We start from the raw sequence: 7819 nt of genomic DNA, 5'->3' as shown, positions 1-7819 counted from the left end.
ACAGTGTAGGAGAATGATACCTGCACTGTCGTTTTGCTATTTGCCCCATCCTCGAAACTTTAAGCACATATTTGTCCCTCTTGTGTACACACAGAAAATATACAATCCAGTCCCCAGCTCTGGTTTACAGGGTCTGCTAATGTAATGCATTTAATGGTTCTGGTTTTATCTTCAACCAGGCTCTAGGAAAGAGACACACACACCAGCCTGAGTTGGTCAAACCAGCCAGGACTAAGGCAGATTTCCTCCTCTCTTAATTGGAGTTAATAATTTAATTTGAATATCAGAGGAAGTTTTTGAAAGCTTTAATCAAAGTACTCCAAGGAGTCTTCTAGATAGTAAAACACATTGGCTCAAGTTTAGAGGCCCTCGGTTTGAATTCTTTCCCCACTGTCACCCTGTACCTCACCCCCACCCAGTATCTCTCTGAGATTCTGAACAAGTGGTTTAATCTTCCTAAATCTCAATTTCCTTATTTGTAAAATGGAGAAAATGATGGCATCAACATCAAAATGCACACAATGATAGTAATCGTGATAGTTGAAATAGTGTGAAGTACTTAAGACAGTTCTCGGCATTTATAAGTGATTAATAAATGTTAGCTATCACTGTGTTATTCATAATTATGCTATAGCTATACTAGAGAGTTCAAACAGAAAATCTCTAATCTCCAATGCAATCTGGTTGTAGGAACAGAAGTTTAAAAATACCTATTGTTCATATACATGTATAATCAATCAAATATCAGTTTGGTGGTTCTTCCCGTATCCTAGACTCTAGAGAGTCCCACTGGTGAGACAGAGCAAGGAGGGCAGGCTGGGAGGGAGCAGTTGTTAAAGTAGCAGGAGCAAAAGCTGGAGTGCTCTGAGACTTGCTTTCTGTAACACACAGGAGGAAGATTTTGCAGAGATGAAGGATTGGAAGAGTCTGGTTTCTGACTGGTTCTTGGAGCCAGGATCAGCCTTTGCTTCTTGTCCTTTCCATGACTCTTCCATGTAAATCAGCATTCATATGTTCAATAAGTTCCTTGATTATTGCTCCCTTCCCGTAGCACACAGCCTCGGATAGACTATGAGCTTCATGAGTGTTTTGAATTTTTTTGTGTACCAAGATTTAAATATGTCATTTTGTTTTGAGTGCTGAGGATGATGTTAAAGAATTATTCGTATTTTTTCAGATTTCCTCATTTGTCTTTCTTTATTATCTGCTGATTATTAACTTTGTTATTGAACACTGAAAACTACGCATACATGTAGGCAGTTGTGCTAGTCAGGATTCTCTAGAGAAACAGAACCAATAGGAGATATATAGATATATAGGAAGACATTTATTGTGGGAACCAATTCATGTGACTGTGAAGGTTCTTCTGATTGCCATCTGCAAGCTGGAGAATGAGGAAAGCCAGTGGTATGCGTCAGTATCAATCTGAAGGCCTGGAAACTAGGGTAGCCAATGGTGAACTCCCAATCCAAGGGTAAAGGCCAGAGAGCTTGAAAGACCCCTGGTTTAAGCTCTAGGGTCTGAAGGTCTCAGTATCAGGAGCTCTGATGTCCAAGGGCAGGAGAAAAAGGTAGATGTTATGGCTCAAGAAGAGAGAGAATTCACCCTTCCTCCACCTTTTTTGTTCCCTTTGAACCCTTAATGGGTTGGATGATGCTTGCCCACATTGATGAGGGTGGATCTTCTTTGCTTAGTCTACTGATTCACATGCTAATCTCTTCCAGAAACATCCTCATATATACACCCAAATATATACACCAGTTTAACCTGCTATCTGGGCATTCCTTAGCCTAGTCCAGTTGTTACATAAAATTAACCATCACAGCAGCATATCTCTTGTTTGTCTTGGGTTCATTTCCCCATGAGTTCAACCTTGGTAATAAAGCCAAGATACTACAAGGTTATGACACTGTCATGCACACTTTCCAGATCAACCAAAATCATTTTCTATAGTGAAATTTTCATTCTAGTTGTGGATGAAATTTTTTTATTTAAAAGAGTTCCATAAAAGGACTCTAAAAGACATTTTAGAATACCACAAATGTGTATAACTAGGCATTTCCCATCTATTTTTGGCTAATGAATTTTGATTCTTGCCATGGTTATCGACAGGAATATACCCATTCCCTTGACAGAGCTAAGAGGATTTTGCATAGTCATTTGTGGGACATGACTCCTACTGGGTCATCCTTCTGCTATTTCTTATTTTCTTGTGAAGCTGTGATATTATGCAAAATTTCTGGGGACACCAGGAGACTCTGCTTTTGCCAGGAGATTTTCATAACGTAGGAGGCATATTGCTTAATACAACTAGGCACTAGTGCACTGGGAAGACTCCGAAGAATCTTTTTTTTCACTATGTCCATCCAGGTCTATTGGAATAAATATGGTGGAAAGTGGCTCTGTTGCTCTCATAGCTTTTCTTCTCTGAGTCTAAAGATACACAAGTAACTAGCATGTCAGAATGTCAACAACATTTATTAATATTTTAAACTGTTTGTACGGGGGTGCCTGGGTGGCTCGGTCGGTTAAGCGTCCGACTTCAGCTCAGGTCATGATCTCATGGTCCGTGAGTTCAAGCCCCGCGTCGGGCTCTGTGCTGATAGCTCAGAGCCTGGAGCCTGTTTCAGATTCTGTGTCTCCCTCTCTCTCTGCCCCTCCCCTGTTCATGCTCTGTCTCTCTGTCTCAAAAATAAATAAACGTTAAAAAAAAAAATTAAAAAAAAATAATAAACTGTACGTATGCATATAAATAAGTTCAAAGATAATGAAATTTAGTGAAAATTAGAGAGTTCAAAAAAAGGCATCTGTGAACTCAGTATCCTAAGATAGTCATAATTATATTCTTCCAAAATTTTTTCACCCATTTGTCTGACATTTAATTTTTCTTCCTTTGTAAAATATTATTAGAATTATATAGTGTATACAGTTCAGTATCTTGATTTTTTTCTATATAATATTAAACACAGCTATTTTCATGATATTACTTGGTCTGAGTAATCATTAATTTAATGACTCCATATGCTCTACAGTGGGTCTGCTACAATTTGCATAAGTATTTCCCTATTATTGAATATTTGGAGTATCTCCAGTATTTTGCTATTATGAATAATACTTTCCTGAGTATCTTCTTTCTCAGCTAACATAAAGTTCTTAGTACAAAATCTTTCTTTCCATAGTGACTAGTACATTCAGACATGTATTGGATGGGCCCATCAGAATCCAAGTGCTCTTGATGGAGTGTTACTTATGTTCAAGAGGGCCACATTGGGTTGGTTGGGATTTAAGCAGATGGCATTTATTTTGACCTGACTTTGTTTATTGTCTCCTTTGGCCTCACTGTCCTGAAAATTTTTCATCAGCAGAGACCTGTATACCTTGTCCACTGCTGTTTTCCTGGTGCCTAGAACAGTTACTAGGAGGTACCACAATAAATATTTCTTAAATAAATACATCATTCCCTTAAGAAATGCATAGCAGTAATAAGCAGGATACAGAGTGATATCAGTACTGTGATAACAGTAGTGGTGAAGATGAGAGGAGACCCACAAGGTCAGTGAGTAGGAAGGAGAAGTACAAAAACACCTTATTTTTTTCCCTGTCTTTTTAAGTTATTTTTCTAGATATCAGTGGTTCTCAAAAACAAACATGCATCAGAATGACCTGGATGGCTTATTGAAACAAGACTGTAGTAGGTGGATGGTTACACAAACGTCCATACCATGGAACGCTACTCAACAGTACAAAGAAAACATTGATTCTCACAACAACTAGGTGACTCTCCAGAGAATTATACTGAGTAAAAAAAGCCAGTCCCCCAAAGCTATATTTTGTTTGATTCTATTTATATAACATTATTGAATGACAAAATTATAGAATTGGGGACAGTAGTGGCCAAGGTTTAAGAAGTACATGAGGCCAAGATGGAAGTGAACGTGGCTATAAAAGGGCAACATGAGGGGTGCCTGGATGGCTCAAGTGTCTGATTTTGGCTCAGGTGATGATCTTGCGGTTTATGGTTCAAGCCCTGTGTGGGGCTCTGTACTGACAGCTTGGACTATGGATCCAGCTTCAGATTCTATATCTCCTTCTCTTTCTCTGCCCTTCCCCTGCTTATTCTCTGTCTGTCTGTCTGTCTGTCTATCTCTCAAAAATAAATAAGCATTAAAAAATTTTAAATGAAAAAGGGCAACATGAGAGATCCTTATGATGGTGTAAATATTCTATATTTTTAACTTAATTGTATCAGTCTCGATATACTGACTGTGATATTGTACTATAGTTTTGCAAGATGTTGCTATTGGCATATATTGGGCAAAGGGTGATGGTGATGAAGTTTTGGGGTGATGGTGGGGTTTGTGGGGTTCAGAGCTGATGGCTAAGAAAGAATTCTTGAAGATGTTTTTGGTGTAAAAAGATGATTTTATTAAAGCACAAGGACAGGACCCGTGGGCAGGAAGAGCTGGACTGGGGTTGTGTGGAATGTCTGGTTATATACCAAGGACTTGGAGTAGGTAAAATCAAAAGGGAAGTTTCCAAAGAGACTTTCACATGCTAAAGACTTGCTGGAAACCTAACTATTGTCAAAGCTAAGGTTGTTTTTCCCTCTAGCAAACAATTAACATTAAGACAGTAGGGAGTTCCTGGACTTTAGGCCATTGATGGGGTTGCCTTTTTCTTGTCAACTGGTGGAGACTTATTTATTTTGTTTTTGGGTAGTGGGGGTGTCCAAAGAATATCATACAGGTCCCACCTGGCAGGAGTGGGGTGCATGGGGGAGGCTGGGGGTGTGGGGAGTGGGTAGTGGTGCTGTTAGCCTGAACTTGACCCTCAGCTGGCCCACACTCTCTCATTAATGGGATGGTTCTGTATTATTTCTTATAATTGCCTATGAATCTATTATTATTTCAAAATTTGTAAAGGTTTACTTTATTTAAAAAAATATACATTGATTGTTGGGCCTCCTTTCCAAGGTTTGTGATCATTAGGTTGGGATTAAAGCCCAAGAAACTGAATTTGTAATGAGTACCCAGATGAAGTTGGTGTTGCTTGTCTGAGAACTACACTTTGATAATCACTGAACAAGAGTAATTAGGAATTCTTACCACTCAGAGTAGAGCTCTAGCTAGCCCACACTTAACCAGTTCAAATAGTCTTCTCCTTACCTTAAATTTTATCTGTTGTGGTAAAATCCACCCTCAGTGAAACTGCTTCTTGGATGGGCCCAAGAAACCCCATGACTCATGATGGGGCTTATCTTGATAGGGAAAAATCTGTTAGAAGATGGCCGACAGGACTGATAGGGGAATTCCAGTCCCTGCCTGAAGACTCCCCTTCTGGGTTCTTCCTGGAAGAACTGCTTGCCCCAGCACCAAATTTCTACTAATGAGGAATGCAGAAGTAACAGACTACAAATTGTCCCCTCTGTGGATGTTCTGGGCTCAGACCTCTGGGGAATGAACTCCTCGGAACCCACCAGTGTAAAATAAACCTCCTGCCTGCCAAGATCTGCAAGTGCCACTTGGTTCTTCTGCCGGGTGATCCAGACCAGTTTCTGTAACAATCTCTGTTCAGTAGGGCCAAGTCTTGTAGGCTAGGCTGTAAGCATTGGTAAGCAACCGGTGGGTGCTCTTCTGCCAGCCTCACCTGGAAAGGAGCTATCCAAGCCAGAGGTTCACAGGCTTGGCTGTGTGTTAGAATGACTTAGGATCTCTTAAAAATTTCACTGCCCAGACCACAATCACAAAAAGACTTAATCGTTTGTGTTTGGCTAGAGGGCAGAGCCCCAGGATCTAAGTAGAAATTTCTAAGTACCTAATGCACATCCCCACCCACCACCTCCCACAATTCCCTTGGGTCCAGTTCCCCAGACTCTAAAAAAGGCCAGGCAGGCACCATCATCCTTACAAAGCTGGACTCTCAAACTAGAAACCCCAGTGGTCTTGAGCTTCTTCCTTATCTTAAAAAGTTACATCTTTTTTTCTGTCTCCATTGTTTCTCAAACATTAGGCCTTCTTCCAGTCCTTTTGCCTTAGGCCAAGTCTATCTTTTCAGTGAGTTAATCTCTTTACCAACCTCCTAGTCTGCAGTATATGTCTCTCTTCTCAAATTCATCCTTATAGAGCCACTAGAGGTATCTTTCTAAAACAATAATAGGACTTTTCACTCCCTTATTTAAAACCCTTTGTAGGGAACCATTATTTTTGGAGGAACACATTCCAGTCAGATTAGCTTGATATGCAAGGCTTTCCATGATTTAGCCTCGCCCTCATTCCTCACCTGCTTCCCTAGCCTTATATACCTCAATTTCTCCTACAAAACTTTTCTCACTTTTCTTTTTAGAAAACAGCTTTATTGACGGGCACCTGGGTATCTCAGTCAGCTGAGCATCCAATGAGTTCAAGTCCTGCATCGGGCTCACTGCTGTCAGTGCAGAACTGGCTTTGGATATCCTGTCCCCTTCTCTCTCTGCCCCTTCCCCGCTTGCACTCTTTCTCTGAAAAATAAGATCTTTAAAATAAATCTTAAAAAACCTCTTTTATTGAGATATAATTAACATGCCAAACAATTAATCCATTTAAAGTGTATAATTCAATTGTTTTTAGTGTATTCACAGAGTTGTACAACCATTTGGGTTCTCTGCTCAAGGTCTCCTAAGGCTGAAATCAAGGTATCAGCCAGGCTGGGCTCTTATCTGGAAACTCTGGGGAAAAATCTGCTTCTAAGCCCATTCATGTTATAAAATCTAGTATCTTGTGACTACAGGACTGAAGTGGAAGTTTTTGGATTGGCCAATCCTTGGCCAAGGATTACCTTCAGCTCCTAGGGGCCATTCTCAGATTTTGCCCCACATTCTCCATCTCCTTATTGGAGAACTTGCCTTGGATGAATTTCTCTCATTGTTTGTTCGTTTGTTTGTTGTTTATTTATTTATCTTGAGAGAGAGAAAGAGAGAGGGGGAGAGGGAGAGAGAGAGAGAGCACATGAGCAGGGGCGGGGCAGAGGGAGAGGAAAAAAGAGAATCCCAAGCAGGCTCATCACTGTCAGCGCAGAGCCCTATGCAGGGCTCGATCTCACAAACCTGGTGAGATCATGACCTGAGCCAAAATCAATAATTGGATGCTTAACTGACTGAGCCACACAGGCACCCCAAATTCCTTTCCTTTTAAATCTCTCTGCCTTTCTCTTCTGTTGCCAGACAGAAAACTCTGTTTTTAAAGAAGTCACAAAATTAGGTTACCCCTACCTGGATAATCTCCTTTTCAATGAACTCAGAGTCAACTGATGAGTGACCTTAATTATAATTACAAAATCCCTTTTGTCAGGTACAATAACATAATCATGGGAGTGATGTTCCATTGTATTCACAGGGGAGGAAATTATTCAAGGGTGAGGGATTTTTTTGGAAGGGTCATCTTAGAATATTGCCTACAACATTCATTTAACTGACTTGATGTTAGCGATCTTTCAAAACAGGGAGTTAGATGAATAAAACCTAGGCTTGCAAATTGATGATCACCATCATCTATCTCTGGGAATATGGGCTAATTAGGTAGGGCTGCTCTTGGCACTTGATTTAAAAACATTTCCTGTTTTTTGAGAATATGGGCTGGGAAAAGTAATATGTGATGAGTTGTTTGAGCCTGTTCTAAGTCCCTTGGATTCATGTGTTTGGACATTTTGGGAGGAGTAGTAGACCCTTCCCTGTAGATTGTCGAGGCTGGCATGGAACAGACTTGGAAGCACCTTGACATCTAAAAGGAGAGTTTATGTACTTAAGTTTTCTTGGGGTGCCAGGGTGGCTAAGTCAATTAAGCAT

Source organism: Panthera leo, chromosome A3 (genome assembly GCF_018350215.1).
Source record: "Panthera leo isolate Ple1 chromosome A3, P.leo_Ple1_pat1.1, whole genome shotgun sequence".
Classification (NCBI taxonomy): Eukaryota; Metazoa; Chordata; class Mammalia; order Carnivora; family Felidae; genus Panthera; species Panthera leo.
Note: the sequence above shows the minus strand (reverse complement) of the source record.